Below are 26,811 nucleotides of genomic sequence, written 5' to 3'. Positions count from 1 at the left end.
CTGGAGAAGGAAGTCTCTGAGTTTACCTGTCAGCATGTCAAACCATAAATAAGGCCATATTAAAAGATATGGAAGTGCTCAGAGAGGCCCAAGAGAAGAATCAGCAGGAGCTTCTCCAGAGAGAGGATGAGCGTCGCTGCTTGGTAGAAGAGCAAGATAAAGTTCTCCAAGAGCTCAAGACAAAGGAGACTAATCAACAGCTCCAGAAATCCAAGGATGACCGGGAAATCGAACTGTTGCGCTCTCCCAATCTGATCGCTATGAAGGAGAATGAGCTGGAGAGGCTGACCAAAGAAGGGGCCTCCACGGAGGAAGAAATCCAGCAAGGGAAGTGCCACGCAGATGGCCGAACAAAGGACATCAAGGTCTTGGAAAACTGCGCTGACGCTAAGGACGAGGAGGTCCAACGATATGACCAAGAAGGTGAGACTTCGATCTTCAAGTGCGTAATAGACATATCTGAAGACATGCAAGAAGCGTGAGAAATTGTTCAAGAATGGGAGACATTATGCCAGCAATGGATACATTATACCAAGATGGGGCACATTATACCAGGATGGGGGACTTATATACGAGGATGGGGAACATTATACCAGGATGGGTTACGTATATACAAGGATTGGGGACATATGCACAAAGATGGTGGCCATGTATGCCACAATGGGGCACAGTATACCAGGATGAGGGTCATATATACCAGGATGTGGCACATTATCCCTGGATGTGGGACATTTTACCAGAATGGGGCACTTTATACCAGGTTGGGGGACATATATACCAGGCTGGGACACATAATACCAGTATGTGGCAAATTATACCAGGATAGGAAACATATATACCTGGATGGGGTACATTATACCAGGATGGGGGGCATATGTACCAGGCTGGGGCACACTACATCAAGACTAAGAACATAATTCTTGGAAGAGGACAAGGATTGGCCATATTATTCCAGGAAGCAGCTCAGGATAGGGCACACTATCCCAGGAAGAGGACTAGGATGGGGTACATTATAACTAGCAAGGGATGAGGATAGGGGTCATTATACTAGGAAGGGGATCATGATGGGGACAATATACCTGGATGGGGGTGCATTATACCAAGAAGGAGGCCAGGTTGGGAGAATTTATCCCATATCACAGGAAGGGGCACCTTATGGGGGACATTATTAAAGGAAAGGGTCTCCCTTATTATATACCGTCTTCTCTAGTTATGTATGTTGTGATCCTTTATGTAGAGTCCTCTGTTGTTTTGTACAGTACTGTCCCATTATACAGTGGGGAAAATAAGTATTTGCTAGAATGTCAATGTTGCAAGTTTTCCAACCTACAAAGAATGGAAAGATCTGGAATTTTTATCGTAGATACAGTTCAAGTGTGAGAGACAGAATCTTAAAAAAATTTTTCAGAAACCTTTGTTTGCAACTACAGAGGTCAGACGTTTCCTGTAGTTTTTAACTAGGTTTACACACATTGCAGCATGGATTTTGTCCCACCCCTCCATACATACTGTATGTATCAGGTTTCGGGGCTGTCCCTGGCCAACATTGAGTTTCATCTTCATCCAAAGATTTTCTATTGGATTCAGGCCATTCCACGACCTTGAAATGCTTCTTAAAGAGCCACTCCTTAGTTGTTCTGGCTGTGGGTTTTGGGTCATTGTTTCTAGGGTCTTTAGGGTCTTTAGTGCTCTTACTGAGGATTGGTAGCCAAAATCTCGAGATACATGACCCCATCCATACTTTTTTCAATATGATGCAGTTGTCCTATCCAATTTGCAGAAAGCACCCCCAAAGGATGATGTTTCCCCCACCATGCTTCACAGTTGGGACGATGTTCTTGGGATTGCACTCATACTTCTTCCTCCTCTAAACACGGCAAGTGGAGTTGCTACCAAAAAGTTCTATTTTGGTATCATCTGACCCATGGCTATCTTCCATGCCTCCTCTGGAAGATCCAGATGGTCAATGGCAAACTTCAAATGGGCCTGGACATGTGTTGGCATGAGTAGGGGGACCTTGCATGCCCTACAGGATTTTAATCCATGACGACATTGTCTGTTACCAATGGTAATGCTTGAGACTGTGGTTCCAGTTCTCTTCTGGTCATTGACCAGGTCCTCCCATGTAGTTTTGGGATGATTCTTGACCTTTTTCAGAATCATCCTTACCCCAGAAGGTGAGATCTTGCATGGAGCCCCTGACTGAGGAAGATTGACAGTCATCTTGTGTTTTTTCCATTTTCTAACAATTGTGCCAACAGTTCTTGCCTTCTCACTAATCTGCTTACCTATTGCGCTGTTGCCCATTCCAGCTTTGTGCAGGTCTAAAAGGACAATTTTGTCCCTGGTGACCTAAGATTACTCTTTGGTCTTCTCCACGGTGGAGAAGTTGGAATGTGATTGTGTGGACAGGTGTCTTTAATACAGAAAACAAGTTCAAACAGGTGCAATTAATACAGGTAATAAGTTCAGCGTAAGAGAGCTTCTTAAAAAAATAACAGCTGTGTGGTGGATCTGTGGATGCTCGGGTCTGTTATGTTTGACATTTAAAAAAAATTTTGGTTCAGGTACAAGAACTTTATTCTAACTCAAACCCAAACCCAGACCGTATTCCATGAAAGGGGGACCCAAACATCCGGCGTTTCCCACGCTGTTATCTGTGTGACAGCATGAGAAACACTGGCTCTGTTTGGAAATACGTTTGTTACTACCAGTCAGAGTGCTATGGTTCCCACGCTGTCACACTGATGACAGCATGTGAGTAAGCATGTGTGACCGGAAGTAAAAAGGTTAACCACAATTACGTGACCACCGGTAACAAGCAGAGTGACTCATCTCTGCCTAAGGGATAGTAAGCAAGAGGCGTCTATAAGACACTCCCATTGCTAACCCCATAGTCAAATGTATTAAAGACACAGAGTAGAATATTTTAATTGAGATAAACACACAAACTCCTTTATTTGAACTAAAAACTCCCTCACCCTCTTTTACCCATTTATTCACCAACAATTAAAACAAAAAAAAGCAGAGCTATACTCCCCTTTCCACCAATAATCCTTTAGTGGCCATGTTCCATGACAATCTGGATGGTTTGGAGAGCTGTAATATCAGTGATGCAAACGCTCTCCAGGCCAGCTGGCTCACACTGAGTAGAGCGTGAGAAGCTCTGCATTTGCCTGGCGGTAACCTTATTGATGTCACTAGTCACTACCGGTTACACGCTGGCGCGTTCTCACACTCTACTCAGTGTGTCCTGGATATGCGGTCACATCATGCCATCACTCAGCAATGCATCCAGATGTAGCTGAGTTGGAGCACATTGTGAGACATATAGATTATTGGTGGACAGATGAGGAATACTGTGGGGGTTTATTTATTTTTATTTGGAAAATAATAAAGGGGTAAAAGAGGGTTGGGGAGTTTTTATTTCAGATAAATGACTTTACTCTGTATGTCTTTTTTCGCTTAATCTTACTGAGTTAGTATTGGGGGAGTCTGAAAGACACCTTTTCATTACTAATCCGTGGCTTTGATGTCAGCAGACATAAAACAGCTGACACCAACCTCAAAACCATTATCCCACTTGCCACTGCATCTGGGCAAGTGGAAAGAGCTGGGTAAAGCGCCAGAATTGGTACATTTAATAGATCTGCCTTTTCTGGGGTGGCATTCGGGTTGCTTTTTTTATCTTTTTTTAGGCTGGGGAAGGCCAATATCCATGACCCCTATTTCTGAGAATACCAGGCCCCAGTTGTCTGCTTTAGCTGAGCTGGTTATCAAAACACATGAAGACCCCTTAATGTTTGATTGTAACAGGGTCTACTGTGCTGTAGTACCTCTTTCAGCACCCCCTGTGTTTCAGGAGGTCCACTCTGCTTTTGCTGGATTCTGAATGAAGGACGCTGGCTGGAATTCCTTTATTACGTGAGTAGCTGACTGCTACTCCACATATTTCCAGTCTAAAAGAACACACTTTATTCACAGCACACAGAATATATAACACAGATACACAGGGCAGGCCAATAGAAAAAGCAGGCCAGGCATACATTACAATAGCCGCAGGGGGCCGGAGCCTGCTGATATTTACTGTGGGAATTACAAAGGTGGGGGAGGTCAGAAGGAGAATATGTTGTTCCCCTCTGACCAGGGACGCAGCCTGTGGACTGATGCATTTCACATGGAACCTATTATACATAATATATACTGCATAACATATTCTTGGTGCTGGGGGTTCTGTAACACGGCTCCCCTTTTCAGCGACGCGATCGGCATACACAGTCTGATCTTTAACGGATCGGTTTGGGGATGACCGAAGTTTATGGGGTTGGTACAAGTTCCGTTTGTTGACTTGGTCCATCGGCATTACCGTTTTGTTTGCCAGGTCTGTAGTGGATGGTGAAGTCCAGAGGTTGTAGGGCTAAACTCCACCGCAGTAATCTGGCGTTGTCTCCGGAGACCCGATTAAGCCAGACTAGGGGATTATGGTCCGTTAGGAGGGAAAACTGTCATCCATACAAATATGGTTGTAACTTTTTGAGTGCCCATACTATTGCCAGGCACTCCTTCTCGATGGCCGCATAGCTCACTTCACGGGGCAGTAGTTTCCGACTCAGGTAAGCTACCGGGTGTTCTTGGCCGTCCGACCCAACTTGGCTTAGTACTGCCCCCAATCCAAACATAGAAGCGTCTGTGTGAACAAGGAAACGTTTAGTTGGATCGGGTGCAGCCAATACAGGGGTATTGGTGAGGGCGTCCTTTAGCTGGCGGAAGGCTTCCTCACACTCTGGGGTCCAGGTTACCTGGCGGGGTTGGTTCTTACAGGTCAGATCAGTGAGGGGCTTGGCCACGCTGCTGTAATTGGGAACAAATTTCCTGTAATACCCCGCTGTCCCTAGAAACGCCATGACCTGGGTTTTAGTGCGTGGGGTGGGCCATTTGGCTATGGCCTCAATATTGGCTGGTTCTGGTCTCTGTTTCCCACTTCCCACCCAATGCCCTAAATACTGAACCTCTGCTTTGCCCACGTGACACTTGTTTGGGTTCAGGGTGATTCCAGCCTTGTGGATCCTGTCTAATACTGCCTCTAGGTGATTTAGATGCTCTTCCCATGTCACGCTGTAGATGGCGATGTCATCCAGGTAGGCACACGCATAGTCCTGGAGACCATCCAGAAGCCGGTCAGCCAGCCTCTGGAAGGTCGCCGGGGCAGTCTTCATCCCGAATGGCATAACTCGAAACTGGAATAAGCCAAACGGGGTGACAAATGCCGACTTGGGAATAGCATCAGGACTAAGGGGAATCTGCCAGTAGCCTTTGCATTGATCGATGGTGGTCAAATACTTTGCCCCTGCCAGCCGGTCTAACAAGTCAACCACACGCGGCATGGGATACGCATCCGTCACTGTTTTCTCATTAAGCTTACGATAGTCTACACAAAACCATGTAGTCCCATCCTTCTTGGGCACTAACACTACGGGGAATGCCCAGGGACTATGTGACTCTTCAATGACCCCTAAACTCAACATCTCTTGTATCTCTTGTCGCATCCCTTCTCTTACATACTCAGGGACGCGGAAGGGGGGTTGTCGCAGGGGGGTCTGATCCTGGGTCTCAACCTTGTGTTGTGCCAGGTGAGTGTACCTGGATTTCCCCGAAAACATCCTCTGTCGCTGCCTCAACAACTCCTCCTGTGCCTTCCCATGATATCCCTCCAATGAAGGATCCTCAAGTAACTCCCTCTTAAATTCATCTGGGGTGGTCCAAGAAATATGTCTGGCTATGGGAATACATGTAGGGCTGGGATGTCTTACCTGGGCCTCCTCTGAGTGTGATTCCGCCTCCGCAGCTCGAGCTTGTCTCCTGGTGGTCACAGGATATGTCTCAGCCAGAGGGGCAACCGAGAAGGCAGACAACATGGGCCCCAAGTCATTTCCCAGCAAAACGTCTGCAGGCAAATCCTCCATCAAGCCGACCTCAACAAGGCCATCCCCAACTCCCCAGTTCAGGTGAATCCTGGCAGTGGGTAGTCGATGTGTGGCTCCCCCTGCTACACGGACTGCCACTGTCCGGTCCGTCTTCTCTTGGTCCCGGACGAGATGAGGCTACACAAGGGTCAAAGTTGCTCCGGAATCTCTTAGTCCCTGCATGCGTTTCCCATTAACCCACATGACCTGTTGTGTTGTGAATTCTGTGGCTGAGTTCACTTCTGTGGTCACAAGTGGTATTGCAGTCTCTGGGCTTCCTCCCTCAGGTGTTTTGGTGAGCTCGTTGGCTGCCTTGCTATTTAGCTCCACCTGAGTCTGTCTTCCTTGCTCCTTGGCAATGTTCCAGTGTTGGATCTGAGCTACTGCATCTTTCCTTGGGCCTGCTGCTCTGCTAGATAAGTGCTTCTAGTTTGTTTTCTGTTTTTTCTGTCCAGCTTGCTATTAACTTTTGCTGGAAGCTCTGAGAAGCAAAGGGGTGCACCGCCGTGCTGTTAGTTCGGCACGGTGGGTCTTTTTGCCCCTTTGCGTGGTTTTCGTTTTAGGGTTTTTTGTAGACTGCATAGTTCTCTTTGCTATCCTCGCTCTGTCTAGAATATCGGGCCTCACTTTGCTGAATCTATTTCATTCCTACATTTGTCTTTTCATCTTGCTAACAGTCATTATATGTGGGGGGCTGCCTATTCCTTTGGGGTATTTCTCTGAGGTAAGTCAGGCTTGTATTTCTATCTTCAGGCTAGTCAGCTCCTCAGGCAGTGCCGAGTTGCATAGGTAGTGATAGGCGCAATCCACTGCTGCTTATAGTTGTGTGAGGATAGATCAGGTACTGCAGTCTACAGAGATTCCACGTCTCAGAGCTCGTCCTATTGTTTTTGGTTATTGCCAGATCTCTGTATGTGCGCTGATTACTGCACGCTGTGTTGCCTGATTGCCGGCCATAACACTGTTGATGCTGTTGTCGATTATCTGTCCAGGCTGCCTGCACGGGGTCTACTTCATGCAGCACTTCCTCCATGTCTTCCACCCCTTGGTTAGTTGTATGTTATGACATGGTGGTTAGGAGCACCCGGAATGACCTGATAGTTAAACCTCATACAGGACGAGCTCTGTGATGTGGGAGCTTTGCTGACCGCAAGCCCTAATCCTATCACACACACTAGAAATAGCCGTGGAGCGCTCCTGACCAGACCTAGGCGCCTCGTCACAGCCTAAGAACTATCTAGCCCTAGAGATAGAAAATAAAGCCTACCTTGCCTCAGAGAAATTCCCCAAAGGTAAAGGAAGCCCCCCACATATATTGACTGTGAGTAAAGATGGAAGTCACAAACGCAGAAATGAAACAGGTTTCAGCAAAGGGAGGCCAGACTTACTAAATAGACAGAGGATAGGAAAGGTAACTTTGCGATCAGCACAAAAACCTACAAAAGACCACGCAGAGTGTGCAAAAAAGACCTCCGCACCGACTCTCGGTGCGGAGGGGCCACTCTGCATCCCAGAGCTTCCAGCTAGCAAGACAAAATCATGAAAACCAGCTGGACAAGAAAACAGTGAACAAATAATGACTATCAGGAACTTAGCTTCTGCAGGAGAAGGCAGGTCACCAGAGAGATCCAGGAGCGAACTGAACCAATGCAAAAACATTGACAGCTGGCATGAAGTAATGATCTGAGAGGAGTTAAATAGAGCAGTCAACCAAAGGATAAACCACGTCACCTGTGTAAGGAACCTCAGAAGCAGCAGCTTCACTCACAGCCACCAGAGGGAGCCCATAGACAGAACTCGCCGATGTACCATTCACGACCACAGGAGGGAGTTCGACAACAGAATTCACAACAGTACCCCCCCCTTGAGGAGGGGTCACCGAACCCTCACCAGAGCCCCCAGGCCGATCAGGATGAGCCAAATGAAAGGCACGAACAAGATCGGCAGCATGAACATCAGAGGCAAAAACCCAGGAATTATCTTCCTGACCATAACCCTTCCACTTGACCAGGTACTGGAGTTTCTGTATCGAAACACGAGAATCCAAAATCTTCTCCACCACATACTCCAACTCCCCCTCGACCAACACCGGGGCAGGAGGATCAACGGAGGGAACCATAGGCGCCATGTATCTCCGCAACAACGACCTATGGAACACATTATGGATGGCAAAAGAAGCAGGAAGATCCAAACGAAATGACACAGGATTAAGAACTTCAGAAATCTTATATGGTCCAATGAAACGAGGCTTAAACTTAGGAGAGGAAACCTTCATAGGAACGTAACGAGATGACAACCAAACCAAATCCCCAACACGAAGTCGGGGACCAACACAACGCCGGCGGTTAGCGAAACGTTGAACCTTCTCCTGGGACAATGTCAAATTGTCCACCACATGAGTCCAAATCTGCTGCAACCTGTCCACCACCGCATCCACACCAGGACAGTCCGAAGGCTCAACCTGCCCTGAAGAGAAGCGAGGATGGAAACCAGAATTACAGAAAAAAGGAGAAACTAAAGTAGCCGAGCTGGCCCGATTATTAAGGGCGAACTCAGCCAAAGGCAAGAAAGACACCCAATCATCCTGATCAGCAGAAACAAAGCATCTCAGATATGTCTCCAAAGTCTGATTAGTTCGTTCGGTTTGGCCATTAGTCTGAGGATGGAAAGCCGAAGAAAAAGACAAATCAATGCCCATCTTAGCGCAAAAGGACCGCCAAAACCTCGAAACAAACTGGGAACCTCTGTCCGAGACAATGTTCTCTGGAATGCCATGCAAACGAACCACATGCTGGAAAAACAATGGCACCAAATCAGAGGAGGAAGGCAGTTTAGATAAGGGTACAAAACATTCAAGATTTTGTACCCTTGCAGAGAGATGATCCATACAAGAGGACAGACCTTGAATGTCCATATCTACACCTGTGTCCTGAACCACCCAAAGGTCTAGGGGAAAAGAAAGACAAAACACAGTGCAAAGAAAAAAAATGGTCTCAGAAGTTCTCTTATCCCTCTATTGAGATGCATTAATACTTTGGGCCAGCTGTAATGTTATGACCTGGTGGTTAGGAGCACCTGAAATGACCTGATAGTTAAACCTCATACAGGACGAGCTCTGGGATGTGGGAGCTCTGCTGACCGCAAGCCCTAATCCTATCACACACACTAGAAATAGCCATGGAGCGCTCCTGACCAGACCTAGGTGCCTCGTCACAGCCTAAGAACTATCTAGCCCTAGAGATAGAAAATAAAGCCTACCTTGCCTCAGAGATATTCCCCAAAGGTAAATGAAGCCCCCCACATATATTGACTGTGAGTAAAGATGGAAGTCACAAACGCAGAAATGAAACAGGTTTCAGCAAAGGGTGGCCAGACTTACTAAATAGACAGAGGATAGGAAAGGTAACTTTGCGATCAGCACAAAAACCTACAAAAGACCACGCAGAGTGTGCAAAAAAGACCTCCGCACCAACTCTCGGTGCGGAGGGGCCACTCTGCATCCCAGAGCTTCCAGCTAGCAAGACAAAATCATGAAAACCAGCTGGACAAGAAAACAGTGAACAAATAATGACTATCAGGAACTTAGCTTCTGCAGGAGAAGGCAGGTCACCAGAGAGATCCAGGAGTGAACTGAACCAATGCAAAAACATTGACAGCTGGCATGAAGTAACGATCTGAGAGGAGTTAAATAGAGCAGTCAACCAAAGGATAAACCACGTCACCTGTGTAAGGAACCTCAGAAGCAGCAGCTTCACTCACAGCCACCAGAGGGCGCCCATAGACAGAACTCGCCGAAGTACCATTCACGACCACAGGAGGGAGTTCGACAACAGAATTCACAACAGTTGTAGCCCCCAATGCCGGGTCAGCTTCACCTTGGTAGCAGTGTACAGCGGCCCGGCGGAAGGTAGCTGTTCCCGCCTTTGGCCACTGGGTATGCTGAGTCCGGTTGGGACATTGTCTTTGCAGGTGGCCCAGCTGACGGCAGGTGTGGCATCGCGCCCCAGGGGAACTGTGGTAGGCCGAGTTTCTAGCTGGTCCCCCTACAATCTTCGGTGGTTTGGGGCCCTCCAGGTCCATGGGCGGACCCCTAGTGACCATCTTTGATCCGGACAACTGAGTCCTCCTGGCGTCATGATGTTAATCGGCCAGACGAGCGGCTTCCTCAAGAGTTATTGGCCACCTGTCCCGAAGCCATTCCTGTGTCTCAGGGTTTAGTCCATTAAAGAATCGTTCTAACAAGAAGAGCTGGAGGACGTCCTCCTTAGTGGTTGCTTGGCTCCCTTGTACCCACTGTAGCAGTAACCACCGTAATTTACAGGCCCATTCAGCGTGGGTATTGGTTACTCGTTTTATAAGTCTGCGGAACTTTTGGCGGTATGCCTCTGGTGTCAGCGCATACCGGGCCAAGATCACTTCTTTGATCCGCTCATAGTCCATACAGTCCTCATCAGGTACCGTGCGATAGGCGTCCGTTGCCCGGCCTGTCAGCTTGGTGGCCAGAATCTGAACCCGCTTCTCTGGCTTCACTTGATGAAGGGCACACTGCCGCTCAAAGTCCTGCAGAAAGCCATCAATGACTTTCTCTGCCTCCCCCAACTGTCGGAAGGCATTATACTGGATCTTTTTGTGGCTTACTGTTGAAGGTACCTGGGCGGAGGCCAGAGCTCCCCTTGCTCGCTGACTCTCCTCTCTCCGCTCTGCCATCTCCATCTTGGCCAGCTCCACTTTGGTCCGTTCTGCCATCTCCATCTTGGTTAGCTCTATCCTGGTCCACTCGGCCATCTCTTCCTTCAGATCAGTACGCACATCAGCCATCACCTCTCGTATGATCTCCACTGCAGGGTTTGGGCCATAGAACGCCAGTCTGTTCTTTACCTCCCTCTGGAATTCAGTCTCCTCCACATTCACATTGGGGGGCGCTGCACTGTCGTGTCCCATGATGGCTGCTATCAAATCCGCTTTTGTTTTGTTGCTGGCGATTTACCCTCGGGCTTCCACCAGATCTTTTAATGTAGTCCTCTTTAACTTTTGGTAGTTGTCTTCCATTCATTCCTTTTCTCCTGTAGAAGGGGTATCACATCCCGCTGTCTGCCACCAGTGTAACGGGGTCTACTGTGCTGTAGTACATCTTTCAGCACCCCCTGTGTTTCAGGAGGTCCACTCTGCTTTTGCTGGATTCTGAATGAAGGACGCTGGCTGGAATTCCTTGATTACGTGAGAGCATATAAAAGCTGACTGCTACTCCAGGTATTTCCAGTCTAAAAGAAAAATACTTTATTCACAGCACACAGAATATATAACACAGATACACAGGGCAGGCCAATAGAAAAAGCAGGCCAGGCATACATTACAATAGCCGCAGGGGGCCGGAGCCTGCTGATATTTACTGTGGGAATTACAAAGGTGGGGGAGGTCAGAAGGAAAATATCTTGTCCCCTCTGACCAGGGGCGCAGCCTGTGGACTGATGCATTTGACATGGAACCTATTATACATAATATATACTGCATAACATATTCTTGGTGCTGGGGGTTCTGTAACATTGATAACTAGCAAAAATAATGCTGAAAGCTGAGGGATGCTTTAGCTTGGCTGGTTATCAAAAATGGAGTGTAGACCCCACACTTTTTTTATTATTTATTTAAATAAACTGGAGCTGCAGCAATTGCAGAGTGTCACGCTACACTCTTCAAGACTCTGCTTCTTGGAACTGAGGTGACATCAGTAAGTTTATCTCAGTTCACAGCACCCGATTCTCATGAGAGCAGGGTTTCTGATTAGCCTACTGTAAGGTCACCTGAATTCATAGGAGCTGGTTCTCATCCTGCGCAGTGCCAAGACCGGATTGATTAACGACCACGAGTCTGGTGCACTGCACTCCGACTTTGATCAGTCCGGCACTTGAGCTACCATAAGACCTGGTGGCTGTGAACTCAGGTAATGTTATTACCAGAGTTCACAGCCACAAAGTCTCCTTGCAGCTGCGAGGCCCAGAAATGTCATGGGAAACTATGTGGCACATTTTAAGATTACCAGAGTTTCTAGCTACTGGAATGCCTGGAGGCTATAAACTAATGTTGCCTTTTGTGTGTATTTTATGGACTTGTTAATAAATAAAAAATAAATTTAAAAAATGGCTTGGGGTCCCATGTAGTTTTCATAACTAGTTGAGGGAAAGCCAATGGCTGGGGCTGATATTAATATTCTGGGAAGGCACCAATAGCCGTAAAAGTTGCCATGCTGTTAATATCACTTCATAACTGTTTGCTTAGCCTTTACTTGTTACTATAGATGAGACCCCCAAAGAACCCAGGGAAAGTAGGAAGAGCAGGGCAGAAGTGGTGCATCTAATGGATGCGCCTTTTCTGGGACATCTGTGGGCTGTTATTTTTAGGCTGGGGAGGGCCAATATTTTGTGAACTTTAGCTTGGCTGGTTGTCAAAATTGGAGGGACCCCATGCCGTTTTTTTAATTATTTATTTTGCCCGTGCTGACTATCAAAAATAGAGGAGACCACGTGGTTTTTTTTCACAGTGTGCGCCAGCCAGTCGCAGCCATGCCAATACTTGACATGGCTGTGGTTGAACCGTAGGTGTCCACACTGTAAAGCTTGTTGATTGGCTGCGATATAGCCTTTCAACAAGCTTTGTTCGGACAGTAACATGGACTTTCTGGAGAACTCTGTGTTTTGGGTCCGTGCACGAACACTTTACCGTTCATGTTTGCCCATCCCTATGTGATTGCCAGAATTCTTGCAATTTCATGCAATAAAATGCAATTTAATTATTTAAAAATCATACAATGTGATTTTCTAGTTTTTATTTTTAGATTCTGTCTTTCACAGTAGAAGTGTACCTATGGTAGAAATTGCAGGCCTCTCCATTCTTTGCAGGTAGGAAAATTTGCAAAATCGGCAGTGTATGAAATACTTCTTTTCCCCACTGCACATAGCGTATTCTCTTTCATTTTGTTATCCACAGCACCCTCTGTTTATTACATAGTCATCTCTTGTTAGAAACAAAATGACTCCTGATGGAGCCGCACCTGACTAGAAGACCAGTCCATCAGCAACCTCCATTAGAAAATAAGCTTTCCCATGTTCCATCAGCAATCATTTCAGCTTATATCTAACAACAGAGGACGTTATATAATAAAGAACAGAGTGCAATAAATAACAATTATAACTAGAATCCGATTTGTGAGGAACTGTGCTGTACATAACAAGAGAAGGCATTGTGTAATAAGGGACAGTAATATACATTATTGTATAGTGTATCCTCACCCATCCCCTGTAGACTGTGAGCCCTTGCGGGCAGGGTCCTCTCTCCTCCTGTACTTGTGTGTGCCTTGTTTTAGTCATGTTTATGGTACTTGTCTGTATTTGCCCCGTTCACATGTAAAGCGCCATGGAATAAATGGCGCTATAGAAATGTATAATAATAATAATAATAATGAAAGGAGACAGTGTAGTACATACTATATATATATATATATATATATATATATATATACTAGATTGTGGCCCGATTCTAACGCATCGGGTATTCTAGAATATTCATGTCCCCGTAGTATATGGACAATGATGATTCCAGAATTCCCGGCAGACTGTGCCCGTCGCTGATTGTTCGAGGCAACCTTTATGACATCATCGTCGCCATGGCAACCATTATGACATCTACGTCGATACTGTGCCCGTCGCTGAATCAGAAACGTGGGATTTCTACGTCCTTTATGACATCATCATCGCTGTGCCCGTCGCTGATTTTGCAGTTAGTGTCTTGTTGTTAGTTAGTGGCCAGACGGCCTTAGACATTTTATTTCATGTTTGGCACGTGTAACATTGTACGGCAAATGTGTACAATAAATACACCTGACACATACCTGTGTGGAACTCGCTAGCCTGCTATTGTTCGTTGTGACTCCATAGCCACCTGCTTGGGCCAAAGCAGAGATCCCTGATGAGCTATATCTCCACAAAAAAAAATAAAAATTAAATATATATATATATATATATATATATATATTGTCAGTGAGACACATATATGTATATATATTTATATTTCATACAGCGCTAGATAGCAGAAAAGCCGGTAATTCAATTGCCGGCTTTTGCTATCTCCTTATCAAACTAGACCGGATATGAGACATTGTTTACATCAGGGGTGTCAAACTACATTCCTCAAGGGCTGCAAACAGGTCATGTTTTCAGGATTTCCTTGCATTGCACAGGTGATAATTTAATCACCTGCAGAGAATGATTCCAGCACCTTGTGCAATGCTAAGGAAATCTTGAAAACACGCATGGTTTGAGGCCCTCGAGGAATGCAGTTTGACACCCCTGGTTTACATACAGTAAACCATTTCATATCCCTTTTTTTGCATATTCCTCACTAATAATGTTAGTAGAGTGTGTGTGCAAAATTTGGGGGCTCTAGCTGTTAAAATAAAGGGTTACATCATGGAAAAAAACTGGTGTGGGCTCCCGTGCAATTTTCTCTGCCAGAGTGGGAAAGCCAGTGACTGAGGGCAGGTATTAATAGCCAAGAGAGGGACAATGGTTATTGCCCCCCCCCCCCCCCGGCTAAAAACATCTACCCCCAGCCACCCCAGAAAAGGCATATCTGTAAGATGCGCCTATTCCGGCACTTAGCCTCTCTTCCCACTCCCGAGTAGCGGTGGGATATGGGGTAATAAAGGGTTAATGTCACCTTGCTAATGTACAGATGTGCCTTTACTGGGGTGGCTGGGGGCAGATGTTTTTAGCCAGGGGTCCAATAACCATGGTCCCTCTCTAGGCTATTAATATCTGCCCTCAGTCACTGGCTTTCCCACTCTGGTGGAGAAAATTGCCCAAGCCAGTTTTTTCCATGATTTAACCCTTTATTTTAACAGCTAGAGCCCCCAAATTTTGCACACACACTCTGCTAACATTATTAGTGAGGAATATCCAAAGAAAGGGATATGAAATGGTTTACTGTATGTAAACCATGTCTCATATCCTGTCTGGTATGATAGCAAAAGCCAGCAATTGAATTACCGGCTTTTCTGCTATCTAGCTCTGTCTGAAATATAAATACCTATACTATGTGTACACATTTATTTTAGCTATTCTATTCTAACCTGTCAGTGTGATTTTACTGTACACCGCACTGAATTACCGGCTTTTCTATAGAACACCGCTGTGTATTTCTTGCAAGTCACACTGATGGGCCGTGTGTAATCCGTATTTTTCTCGACCCCATAGACTTTCATTGGCAGATTTTTTTGTGCAATATGCTGACAATCGCAGCATGCTGCGATTTTCTACGCACATAAAATACAGCTGCGAAATATACGGCAGATAGGAGCTGCCCCATAGAGAATCATTGGTCCGTGTGCAATGCGTTGTTTTTGCGCCTCTCATACGGCCATAAAACTCTCTAGTGTGACGCCGGCCTAAGAGTACCTTCCTTTTGTCCTCCTCAGGCTATGTGCACACGTTGCGGAATGGTGTGCTGATTTTTCCGCATTGTTTGTGCAAAATCCGCAGGTAAACTGCACTGCGGATTACCTGTGGTTTCCCTATGTATTAGGTTTCCCATTCTGGCTCCAATATAGTGATAATGTCAAAGTATATTAAGAATATAAAATATTATGTTCCAAAATAGTAATAATGTCCCCAATTGGTCTAAATACAGTAATAATGTCCCATATTCTTTCTCAAATATAGCAATTACATCCACTACTCTGGCTCCAGTATAGTAATAACTAGCTACTGAACCCATTCTACGCCCGGGTGGCGAGCATTTATATTGGTATATGGTCTCCATCCTGGTATGTGCTGCTCCATCCTGCGTCCCCATCCTGTCATGTGCTGCTCCATCCTGCGTCCCCATCCTGTCATGTGCTGCTCCATCCTGCGTCCCCATCCTGTCATGTGCTGCTCCATCCTGCGTCCCCATCCTGTCATGTGCTGCTCCATCCTGCGCCCCCGTTCTGTCATGTGCTGCTCCCATCCTGCGCCCCCGTTCTGTCATGTGCTGCTCCATCCTGCGTCCCCATCCTGTCATGTGCTGCTCCATCCTGCGTCCCCATCCTGTCATGTGCTGCTCCATCCTGCGTCCCCATCCTGTCATGTGCTGCTCCATCCTGCGCCCCCGTTCTGTCATGTGCTGCTCCCATCCTGCGCCCCCGTTCTGTCATGTGCTGCTCCCATCCTGCGCCCCCGTTCTGTCATGTGCTGCTCCCATCCTGCGCCCCGCTCTGTCATGTGCTGCTCCCATCCTGCGCCCGTTCTGTCATGTGCTGCTCCCATCCTACTCCCCTGTTCTGTCATGTGATGCTCCCATCCTGCGCCCGTTCTGTCATGTGCTGCTCCCATCCTGTGCCTCCATTCTGTCATTTGCTGCTCCCATCCTGTCATGTGCTGCTCCCATCCTGTGCCCCCGCTCTGTCATGTGCTGCTCCCATCCTGCGCCCCCGCTCTGTCATGTGCTGCTCCCATCCTGCGCCCCCGTTCTGTCATGTGCTGCTGCCATCCTGCGCCCCCGTTCTGTCATGTGCTGCTGCCATCCTGCACCCGTTCTGTCATGTGCTGCTGCCATCCTGCGCCCGTTCTGTCATGTGCTGCTGCCATCCTGCGCCCGTTCTGTCATGTGCTGCTGCCATCCTGCGCCCGTTCTGTCATGTGCTGCTGCCATCTTGCGCCCGTTCTGTCATGTGCTGCTGTCATCCTGCGCCCGTTCTGTCATGTGCTGCTGCCATCCTGCCCCCGTTCTGTCATGTGCTGCTGCCATCCTGCCCCCGTTCTGTCATGTGCTGCTCCCATCCTGTGCCACCATTGTATTACATGCCCCCCATAAGACGCTCCAGTGTGTATGCCCCCGTATGCTGCTGCCATATAAAAAAAAAAAAATACCATACTCACCTATCGTCCGGCTCCACTGCAGGTGTGTCTTCAAGAAAATGGCGCTGGAAAGCGCGGACTGCGCAGGCGCCGATTGCGGCAGCAGGAATCGGCACCTGCGCAGTCCACGCTTTCCGGCGCCATTTTCTTGAAGACACACCTGCAGTGGAGCCGGAGTGTGTCTTCAAGAAAATGGCACCGGAAAGCGCGGACTGCGCAGGCGCCGATTGCGGCAGCAGGAATCGGTGCCTGCGCAGTCCGCGCTATCCGGCGCCATTTTCTTGAAGACACACTCCGGCTCCTCTGCCTGTGACTGGTATGTCAGAGGGCGGCGCCGGCGCGCATTAAGTGCGTCATCGTGCCCTCTGAACTGTCACAGCAGAGGAGCCGGGAGACGGAGCTGCACGCAGCGCTGGAACGGGGAAAGGTGAATATACTTACCCTCCTGGCGGTCCCTGACTCTCTGGTGGAGATCGCGGTATGCGTTCAGTGCTTACGCATACCGCGATCTCCTGGGAGCGTCACTCTGTGGGGGCCAGACTGCGCCGGCGCTTGCGCCTGCGCAGTCTATAAAGGCTTCGGACAGAGTGACGCTCCCAGCGTTATATTATAGATGTCCCCTTTTCTGGCCACAAAATAGTAATTATGGCCCCTATAGTAATAAAGTCCTCAATACATACTGTAGCAATAGTGTCCTTGATTCTGGTCCCAATATAGTAATAGTGTCCCCCATTCTGGCCCCCAAGTAGTAATAATGTCTACCTTTCCATTTTGGTTCCCTGCTCCATAATACTTTGAAGATGCACATCCAGCTAAAAATAGTGCTGGCAGCGGCGGGTCCCCCTCCACTCCAAGGTCAGCGATGGTCGCCACTAATTTCATTATATTCTACAGAATGTTTCTATCACAGGGTTGGTTAGCACTTAGATATTAGTAGCTGATCGTAGGTCACCAATTTCAGGCCAGTAGAGGTCGGAGGCCCGGCACCCCCAACTGTGTGTAGAGCTAGAACCCCACAGCTCCGTATATTGTGAAATGGCCATTCTCAAGTTGACATTGATGGCCTTTCTCTTTAATAATTACAAATGAAAAATGTCCATTGACGTATTATTTTCAGATGATATCTACTGTATATGTAAACTGTAATATCATGTTCGATGGTGACATTTCTAAGTTACACACATCAATGTTAATTTGTTACATACACACATACGATACAATAAGAGAATGAATCTAGATGTATTTAGGGAGGCTTCCTATGCACTGTGTCATGGAACAGCTGTATAGGAGGGTGCATGTACACGGCTCCGAAATCCTCAGCAGAACACCATCTCCTATGGCACACCTATTTCTCTAGCCGTATCTGCAGACACTGGGGAAGAAAGTAGCACACTGTCATTTGTAACTAAAAGCCGTACTTGGATTCCTTCCAACTTCCAACCAGCTGTTACTATAATCTGAGTTATTTTCATCTAGAAGCTACAGAAAAAGATGCAAAGCTGTGATATACTTTACATAAGAATAAATTCTCCAAGCTTCTTTCAAAGTCGAAAAAACTCTATTCAGCTCTTAAAATAAAACGCCTGGAGTATTCAAGGGGGAATTCATTTACACATTGAATACCCAAAATGACTGCATTAACTGTATGCTCTTCAATTGTCTATGTACTGTGAATGTAACGGCAGAAAGAGTCGAAGACACATCGGAGGCTTAAAATGACCTGCAGTGCATAGGACTTGGGATTTCTTCATCATACTATTTTATGTGCTTTATAACATTTTTTTAGAATAATTAACTGCAATATATTTTCATACAGCAGGTGAAATAAGTAATGAACGTGTCACCAATTTTCGAAGTGAATATATAAAGGTGCTATTGACATGAAATTCTCACCAGATGTCAGTAACATCCCATCCAATCCACACACAAGAAAAGAAATCAAACCATGGATGTCCACAGATTAAAGGGAACTTTAAACCAGGGTTATGCTATATAAAATAGGGTCAGAACCTGTAAACCCTCATTTTCAGCATTCTAGAACACTGTATATAAGTCCCCAATGCGCTCTGCATGAAACAAAAAAAAGCTTTGTGTGAATGACGTGTCCTATGTCATCCACACAGTGTCTTCCATTGTGCTGCTGTGCAGACACACTTCTCTCTGCCCTGCCGGGGGTAGAGCAAGGTACTGTAATGCGCATGCACGGGGAAAGGCCAAAGAGCGCTGGCCCATGCGCACCACAATGCTTTGCTCCACCCTCAGCAGGGGAGAGAGACGTATGCCTGTGCAGAAGCGGAATATACTCTTTGGAGGACGTAGGACGCGTCATCCACATGAATCATAGAAGGAGGGCACCAATCGTAAGAAAGGTTGGGGCAACAGATAAAGACCATCGGACAAGACAGCACCGTAGGTGAGTATAATAAAATTAATTTTTAGTGTTAAGAAAAGCGCATTGGGGACTTTCATATTTTATATGGGAAACACCTGGTGACAGGTTCCCTTTCATTTATGGACATCTATGGTTTGATTTCTTTGCCTGTGTGGATTGAATGGGTTGTTACTGATATCTGATGAGAATTTCATGTCAATCACACCTTTAGAAATACATTTACTTAGAAAATAGGTGATGTGCTCAACACTTATTTAACCCTCTTTATATAATTATGTTACACTTTTAGGTAAATCATAGAGGAATAAGATCTCTTGAGAAATCACGCAATATGGCTAGCCACATGACTGGCTGAGCTGCCGAATGTCCGCACTGCCATGATGGTGAATAGCTGCAGGATTATGAAAGAAAATCATGCAGCCATTACCATCAATCACATACCAATATCACAAATACAAAGAATAAAGAAAAGGTACAGATGGCAAGTACAGAGACCAGTGGTGGACACCAGACAGAAGAAGGTTCCTATGCAAGAACAGTATATAGGTCCTTCACGGTCCAATAGTTCTGCAATTACAGAAGCTCCTTGCAGCTTTGGCGGTTTAAACGGACCTCCTTACCTCTTTGCCCCATTTCCTGCACCTATATGTCCACCCCTAACAGAGACCTTGATGAAGCTTCACCTGGCTTATTACATGATCTTAAACCATTTTTGGGCGGAACACCATTTTTGCATTTCCTTATTGCTTGAGCATAGGGTCACATGAAGTAGTCAGCATGCGGTGCGGCTAAAGTGCTGCACCTTCCTGACATGTGCAATGGTCATCAGACAGACAATAGAGAAATCAGTTAAAATCGATCACTTATTGGAATCTAGAATGTTTGGATCATTATGCAAGAATCCACCTAACCAGGGCTGCCACTAGAAATTTCAGGGCCCCATACTGGCAAAATTTCCGGGGCCCCCTTGAGACTCCGCCCAGGCTCCACCCCAGCCCCTCCTCCACGCTCCACCCCTCAAACTGTCCACAGTCCCACCACTCTTTCTTGGAAAAACTCCACTTCTCACCTATCACACATTAACAGTTCCCATCACCAGATCACACATATAGCCGGCAGCTTTTGTTTTGGCCAAAAGATTTTTTAAGCCACTAAAATGACAAGGTAGACACTTTTGGCCAGGCCCTACTCTACTGTAACCTATTAAATATTTGTTAAAATATGCAATACAATTTAGGTATATTTTTATTTATTTTTCAATTTTTAAAATGACCTATAATACCACATACAAGGAACAAATACCACAGCACCATGACCAGACACCATATCACCACAGTAACCTATAATACTATCTACAAGTCACAAATACCGCCACACCATGACCAGATGACATATTACCACCACAGTGATCGAATAATATCAAATACAAGGAACAAATACCACAACATCATGACCAGACCACATATTACCACCACATAGTGACTGAATACTACAATACTGATCAATAATAAAAAAAAAACCCACAATACTATCACCATCAGTGCCATTATACACAGGAGATCTGTAATTAGTATGCAGTGTCTGTGTACAGCTAATACAGGGATCACCAGTGACATTATACACAGGAGCTCTGTATATAGTGTATAGGTAATCCAGTGATCACTGGTGACATTATACACAGGACCTCTGTATATAGTATACAGTGCATAGTGTCAGTGTATAGGTGTCACGCACGCGCCCAGACTGGTTGGTGCGGGCATACGGGGGTGTGGCCCCACTGGACCACAGACCAAACTTCCCTGGAAGGCGTAACTAAGTAGCTTCCTAGGTGTTCGCTGGAGCCTCTGATGGTGAGGTCAGACTTGTGCAATAGGAAGCTACCAGGTGCCACTCCAAGGTGATGTCTGGCTGTGGCTGCTGATCCCACTAAGGAACGGAGCGGGCACGGCTGGCACTCTGGCTGACAGGCGGGCACGGCTTGGACACAGGCAGGCAGACGGGTACAACAGAGACACTGGCGGGCAGGCGGACACGGCTGGCTCTCTGGTAGGCAGGCGGGTACGGCTGGAACATAGGAAAAACCGGTAGGGACCGGTCTGCAGGCAGGTATGTGATACAGGCAGGAACCTGTTCAGACAGGAGGACTAAGTAACAAGTAGAGAAAGACCGCAAGAGCGGATGCAGAGCGAAAGCACAAGAGCCAGAACCAAGAACAGAAACGCAGGAGGCTGAGTATGAGTAGAAGGTGGAACTAAGAGAAGAGAAGGAGAAGGCAGAGCCAAGGATGGAGCAGCAAGAGGCGGAGCCAAGAGCGGAGCCGCAAGAGGCGGAGCCAAGAGCGGAGACGCTGGAGGCGGAGCCAAGAGCAGAGACGCTGGAGGCGGAGCCAAGAGCAGAGACACTGGAGGCGGAGCCAAGAGCGGAGACGCAGGAGGCGGAGCCAGGTAGAACCACAAAGAGCGGAGCCAGGTAGAACGGCAAAGAGCGGAGCCAGGTAGAACCGCAAAGAGCGGAGCCAGGTAGAACCGCAAGGAGCGGAGCCACAAAACAAAGCCACAGAGTGCGGAGCAAGGTCTGAGTGCCGAGCTGAGTTACAGAGAGCAGAGCTGAGGGAAAAGCTGAGAGACACAGAAGCACAGGTTGTGGTAGAACTGAGCAAAAAGAAGCAGAGCCACAGACAGTGGCGAACAGAGCAGAAAAGGCAAACCAAGACAGATATAAACAGACAGTGGAATAGGACTAGACTAAGACAGAGTCAGGAACGAGACAAGACACAGAGACATAGACACAAGCCAGGGTATGATGCCCCTCTGGGTGGCAGACATATGCCAGGGTACGAAGCCCCGCTGGGTGGCTACACAAGACAGAGACCAGGGTACTAAGCCCCACTGGGTGGCTACACAGGACACAGACCAGGGTACAAAGCCCCCCTGGGTGGCAGACAAGAGAGAGTAACCGAGACAGGACCTGGCACCTCAGCAGCTAAGAACTGACTGAGGGAGTAAGTTGCACAGGCCCAGACCACAGGGTGGAGCTGCACTATATACAGGAGGCCTCTTGGTAATTGGTCAGGAACTGATTAGACAGATGCACCTGATTCCTATAAGAACCAGAGAGTTCAGGCGCCGGCCCCCTATACACATAGCCATGAAGCATGCACAGAGCAGAGACACAGAACATGGAGCTGGCATGAAACAGAAACCACATCATGGCCTGGAGCAGTGGGTAAGATTGTGTGAGAGATGTGAGGCCATGCTGTGATGCCAGCAGAGTTGTTACAATAGGTAACACACTGACTCACCAGTGACGTCTCTAGGTGAAGTCCTTCATCTTTCATCCAGCACAGACCGCCATCACTTCATCCAGCCAGGACTCGTCTCTGCAGGAAATAACACCGTTATCTCGAGTTCCACTTGCAGAACACATTACTTAATTTTCCCAACTTCTACATTACACCACATGAAGAAGGCGACATAGTATCACTCTACACAGTAATAGGACCGCCCCCCCCCCATTTAGAACAGTATACTCAAAAAATAAAATAAATACATCACTGCAGTAATAATATCCCTTAATTAGCCCCTATGGTAATAATATTCACCATCCTAGCCCCCGTGTGTCTCATTCCTGGCGTCAGCCATATGTTCTCCCATCCTGCCCTAATGAGTATCCATCCTGCCCCATATGATCTCCCCATCCTGCGCCATCTGTCTCCATCATATCCATCCTGCCCCATGATCCTGTCCCATCTGTCTCCAATCCTGCCTCCAGTGTCTCCAACCATGCCCGTATCACCATTCTGCCCCGTCTCCAGTCATGCCCCCTGTGTCTCAATTCTGCCCCATCTGTCTCCAGTCATGCCCCAGTGTCTCCAGTCATGCCGCCATGTCTGTCATCCTGCCCCCTGTGTCTCCAATCATGCCCCATTTCTCCATTCTGCCCGTGTCCAGCAATCTGCCCCTGTGTCCAGCAATCTGCCCCTGTGTCCAGCAATCTGCCCCTGTGCCCAGCTTTCTGCCCATGTCCAGCTTTCTGCCCGTGTCCAGCGTTCTGCCCGTGTCCAGCGTTCTGCCCCTGTGCGCAGCTTTCTGCCCCTGTGCCCAGCTTTCTGCCCCTGTGCCCAGCTTTCTGCCCGTGTCCAGTGTTCTGCCCCTGTGTCCAGCTTTCTGCCCCCCTGTGTCCAGCTTTCTGCCCCCCCTGTGTCCAGCGTTCTGCCCCCCCTGTGTTCAGCTTTCTGCCCCCCATGTCCAGCTTTCTGCCCCCCCCTGTGTCCAGCTTTCTGCCCCCCGTGTCCAGCTTTCTGCCCCCCTGTGTCCAGCTTTCTGCCCCCCCTGTGTTCAGCTTTCTGCCCCCCCCCGTGTCCAGCTTTCTGCCCCCCCTGTGTCCAGCTTTCTGCCCCCCCTGTGTCCAGCTTTCTGCCCCCCCACCTGTATCCAGCTTTCTGCCCTCCCTGTGTCCAGCTTTACTGCCCTGGGCCCCTCCCACCCCCCGGATCGCCGCTCTAAATGAAAAAAAAAAAAAGTTCTGCTTACCTGCCGCGCTCCTGCTCTCTCCACGCAGCTGCAGCGTGCACTCGCCGGCGACTGCCCGCACGTCAATAGCGTTAAACAGCTGCAGCGCCGGCCGCCGCTAAGGGCCCGGTTCAGCCTGCGGCTGCCGGTAGGGGCCCGGTGAGCAGATAAGACGGGGCCTGTTGCGGGCCCCTTCTGCTCACCGGGCCCCATTCGCCAGTCACGGCTGTAATGCCCTGATGGCGGCCCTGCACCTAACTATTATGTCTACATGCTCTAATACAGCTTGTGGATCTGGGTTGTCTTTATTAGACAACCCCTTTAATTATCACATAATGTACATATAGGCCATTTATCTCAGAATTTCCATCTATACAGTTTCTCTCCCTATGTTTGGTCCACCAGACATCTCTCTACACCTGACAAACCATGGCTATGACATTAATCATATTGTGCCTTGCACTCTAATTCATGATCTGCATCAGTTCAGTTTTTTCACTACAACATGGCCAGGTGTCTGCATGGCTGGCTCTTTGTGGAAACATTTATCAATTCATTGCAAATCCCACTGGCTCTGAAGTGTGTACCATTTTAGGTCTTGCACCTGTGTATGAAATATTTCCTCTGTATTTCACATGATCTGGAGAAAGATCATTACCAGTATATTGTGCATAAAAGCAAAATACAAGCATTGTTAATTATTACATAACACTATAAAAAGGGTATGAAAAGAACAATTGTGACTGATGATTCAGAATTCGTTATTCATCAATTCAAGTTAATAGTAGAAATGTTGGTTTTCGTGTTACCATTGTATGTTGGCTTTTCACCCTTGAGTTTCTCCGTGGTTCCTTAGCTATCTCCAGAGCTTAGCTTATTCCTCTTCTAACCTACTCCTCTATTGTGACTGCAGTGCCACTTTGGGCAATACTTTTCTTCATTAGCATCATCCGCTCACCAAAGTGTGCTGGATCTCTCAGCAATCGGTGATGGGACGAGTCAGCAACTGTTGAGTTTCTCTGTAGAGCAGTATTCCCCAAGTCCGGTCACCAAGAGCCACCAACAGGTCATGTTTTCAGGATTTCCTTAGTATTGCACAGGTAATAATTGCATCACCTGGACAGGCAAGCATTCAATGACCTGTGCAATACTAAGGAAATCCTGAAAACATGACCTGTTGGTGGCTCTTGAGGACCGGACTTGGGGAACACTGCTGTAGAGCCATCACCTTTCCCATTGAAATTAATTGTTTATTTTAATGCATAAAGAATTCCAGGAAGAGCCTGTCTACTCAACAATAGCGATGAGCACACTCCTGTCCTAATACAGTATCTTCGGCATGCTCGAATACTGTGCAGTGTGCACTATTCTCCTTGGCTGCATGTCTCGTGACTGTTTGACAGCCGCAACACATGCTGGGATTGCCAAATAAACAGTCACGAGACATGCAGCCTTGGCGACTCGGGCATAATATTTGAGCACACAGAAGATACTGTATTAGCACATGAGCATGGCGGATAACACCTTATCCGAGCATGCTCGCCCATAAAAGGAGAATGGAGTGTAAATGGAGTGGAGGTCACTCATGCTTAGTACCTCTCCATTCCTTCTCAAAGGAAGCGCTTGAGATAACCGAGTGCTGCGCTCGGCTGGTCTTCTGCACACTCATAAGATTGAATGGAGACGCAGTGCGCATGACCAAGCACCACATCATTCTCATACGTCTCTGTAGAGCCCTGGTTCTCATCATTAGTGGAGGTCCTAGTAGACAGTACCTCAGCAACTGGGAAGTTATCCTCTTTTTCATGACTATGGGATAACTTCCAAACTTGAGAATGGCCCTTTATGTAAATTTGCCGCACGGCATCAATGATCATGTGAATGACCTTCAGTAATCACAATTTACCCCTGCCTAAGTCTTTACCAGCTAGCACGTAGAGGCATTCCCCTCTGAACCAATGGTGGCATATTACAAAGCTATGTCCTCACTTTATGCTCTGGATACTGATTTAGCACTAAATCCCTAGAGCATTGCTGTGCAGGAACACAGATTGTAAAGGGCCTGCAGTGCTGATTAATCATGGAACCATTCATTATTCTCCCAGTCATAAAGTAATGGTATAAGTTAGTGATATACCATCAGTTTACATGGCAGGAATGGCCATTTATTTACCCAGTGATATCTAATAATATGCACAACATGTAGATGCCTATTGGGTCTGTGCAGCATGTTTAATGAAGGATTTTATATTTGGAAAATTCAATTTCCGCAATATTCCTTATTAATTGTAGCAGCTTCCCCTGGATAATAACACTACTGAGCTAAAAATATTTTGCAAAATAATGAAAACATTTTTTTCTACCTAAATATTAATATAGTTGCTGATCATTACCGAACTCTGAAACTAAGCATACATCATATTCTTTTCATACCCAGAATGAATACAAAGGAATAAATAGGAAAAATACATGGCATTGTAGAAAGGTGTAATGCTCCAAATCAGTAAACTCTAGATCTAGTATCTAAGTTATTTAAAATCTAGAACCCTGGCTGACTGATATAATTTATTTAAAGGGGTTGTCTTCAATGTTTGATCGGTGGGGGTGTTATGGTGGCTGGGATTCCTCAGTTGTGGAGCTACACAGCACAGCTCTGTCAGCTTTATAGTGGGATCTGCATACCTGCCCCCTTTTCAAATCAATAGGGGGGATGTGCAGAACCCAACCACAACCACTATTCTGGTGATGGAGCTGTACTGTGCAACTCCGCAACTGAGCAGCTCTACCAGCTGCCGACACCAGGAACATCTGATCGTCGGGGGTGCCGGGTGTCACACCTCCACCGATCAGACATTCATCCAAACGATAGCTCATCAATGCTAAATTTCAGGACAACCCCTCTAACCATTCTGCATCTATGTTGTTCAATGGGTCAAATGCTGATTTTATCCTACTCTAGATGCATACATTTGTAGGCAAAGGTTTCACTGAGATAACAAAGTTTTTAAGTGTTTTTACACATATTAAAATCTGATCAATTTCTGTCCAATGTAAATTTC

The sequence above is a fragment of the Ranitomeya imitator genome, chromosome 1 (genome assembly GCF_032444005.1).
Source record: "Ranitomeya imitator isolate aRanImi1 chromosome 1, aRanImi1.pri, whole genome shotgun sequence".
Classification (NCBI taxonomy): domain Eukaryota; kingdom Metazoa; phylum Chordata; class Amphibia; order Anura; family Dendrobatidae; genus Ranitomeya; species Ranitomeya imitator.
Note: the sequence above shows the minus strand (reverse complement) of the source record.